Consider the following 2,414-nt stretch of genomic DNA (forward strand, 5'->3'; position numbering starts at 1 on the left):
ACAAGAGCAAAACAGTTCTTTACATCTGGTATATAGTCGAAAAGTGACGATTGTGCACAAATAAATATGAAGGGAATTTTTACTCTCTGCCATAACTTCCTTCCCGAGACCTGGCACGCTCCAAGCTTAGAAAATAGAAAGGGGGTTTATATAACTTAGCTCAAAGTGGAGACATGTATAGACTCACAACCTCACATAGCATGAGGTGAACATCGTTGAACGTCTGGAAGGTCTGATGGTCTTGGAGATGGCTTGACCTTGAATTGCATTAATGAGGTGCAAATTTTTCTTGCCTCTCCATCAATTTCAGCTTCACTTGTGGACCAGATAACTTTTCTTCCTGCCTTGGTCCATCTAGAGGCAACTGAATGTCTGGATATCTAGGCTGAGGAAAGGATAAGAGGAACTGAGAGGAGTGAAAATTCCTTTTGGCCTGATAAACCAAAAGAAAGACAATTAAGTGGGGGAGTTGAGAAGTGAGTGAAGAACATCTAAGCTTACTGAGGAAGACAATCATCTGCATAAGGCAAAGGGAGCTCATTGGACACAATGCTGTCATTTGATAATTTTGTGTCTTAAAAAAATGATAAATATATTACCAGTTTTTATGATTTGACCCAATATTTTATAACTGCTTTTCCATTCTGCAATGATAATTTTTTACAATGTAAATGTACACACACGGTTTATTTTATTTTATTTTTTTTCCATTTATTTTTATTAGTTGGAGGCTAATTACTTTACAACATTGCAGTGGTTTTTGTCATACATTGAAATGAATTAGCCATGGATTTACATGTATTCCCCATCCCGGTCCCCCCTCCCACCTCCCTCTCCACCCCATCCCACTGGGTCTTCCCAGTGCACCAGGCCCGAGCACTTGTCTCATGCATCCAACCTGGGCTGGTGATCTGTTTCACCCTAGATATACATGTTTCAATGCTGTTCTCTTGAAACATCCCACCCTAGCCTTCTCCCACAGAGTCCACAAGTCTGTTCTATACATCTGAGTCTCTTTTTCTTTTTTTGCCTATAGGGTTATCGTTACCATCTTTCTAAATTCCATATATATGTGTTAGTATACTGTAATGGTCTTTATCTTTCTGGCTTACTTCACTCTGTATAATGGGCTCCAGTTTCACCCATCTCATTAGAACTGATTCAAATGAATTCTTTTTAATGGCTGAGTAATATTCCATGGTGTATATGTACCACAGCTTCCTTATCCATTCGTCTGCTGATGGGCATCTAGGTTGCTTCCATGTCCTGGCTATTATAAACAGTGCTGCGATGAACATTGGGGTGCACGTGTCTCTTTCAGATCTGGTTTAAAAATATGGAACGCTTCACGAATTTGCGTGTCATCCTTGCGCAGAGGCCATGCTAATCTTCTCTGTATCGTTCCAATTTTAGTATATGTACTGCCAAAGCGAGCACCACACACGGTTTAAAAATACAACGCCCAGTTCCTAATATAGAAATACTTCCATCAGTAAATTTTTAGTCATGACTTTATCTTCACTTGACAATGTGATATAAGCCAGAAGCTTGCTGCTGTGTGAAGATTACCCTGGGTGCCACAGCTACAAGGCAGATGTCATTATGGAGATTGCACTGATGAATTAAATAACACTAGTGTTTTGCCATACATAGAGTTTCCACGGGGCTGACTCACATATTTCCTCATTCGATTTTCAATCTTTTCCTTGTTTCTAATATCTGAGGTTCCTTTCTCTTTTGGGAGCACAGTTATTATTTTTTAAAAAATACATTTCGTTATGTTTTAAACATGTCTTCTAGCAAAGGTGCTCTTTATTGGAAAGGCTTCCATGTTGCTGGAAGCAGGGGACATGCCAATTGAAGTGAATAAAGTAGAGAGATTTCATAAATGATGAAAGATAAGCGTGCGATGGCTTTCCCATAGGTAAGCTTTTCAAAATGTTTGTGTAGAAAGGAAAGAAAAGAATGAAATGTAAATAAGTTATTTTAAACTATTACTTTCAGGACCAAAGAAAAGAAGTCTTTAAAAAACATCATAAGCTGTTTCTTGGTGTTTTTAGTGGAAGTAATTTAGAGATGATTGGATATTGTTATTTTTAATTTGATTTTTTAGAACAAGAGTTTACCAAAATAGAAAGCTTTGTCTTTTCTTTTGCCCACAACTTTAAAAAGTAAACTGTGAGTCTTGGGTCAGCATCATTTTTCTTTTTTAGACTCTTTTGCTTGCAAATCCGTCCACCATCAAATTACATTGTGTTCCTTCCTCTTTTGCCTACCTGTGGCTGAGCGTTTTATAAATAAATCCAAAGTCCTGTCTTCCTTTTGTCTGTTGCTCTGAGTAAACAATAAGAAATCAGATGCCTGGGCCCAGTGATTTGATTTTATACAAGTGGATCTTGTTAGAACATTTCTTT

General features: G+C 37.8%; 1 non-coding gene across 1 annotated transcript; it reads right to left on the reverse strand.

Annotated features, from left to right (window-relative positions):
* Window positions 1–1,330: 1,330 nt before the first annotated feature.
* Window positions 1,331–1,437, reverse strand: LOC139038321 (U6 spliceosomal RNA). Its single transcript, XR_011491314.1, has one exon. It is a non-coding gene; the product is annotated as a U6 spliceosomal RNA (small nuclear RNA).
* Window positions 1,438–2,414: the final 977 nt, after the last annotated feature.

This window comes from Odocoileus virginianus, chromosome 14 (genome assembly GCF_023699985.2).
Source record: "Odocoileus virginianus isolate 20LAN1187 ecotype Illinois chromosome 14, Ovbor_1.2, whole genome shotgun sequence".
In the NCBI taxonomy this organism is placed as follows: Eukaryota; Metazoa; Chordata; class Mammalia; order Artiodactyla; family Cervidae; genus Odocoileus; species Odocoileus virginianus.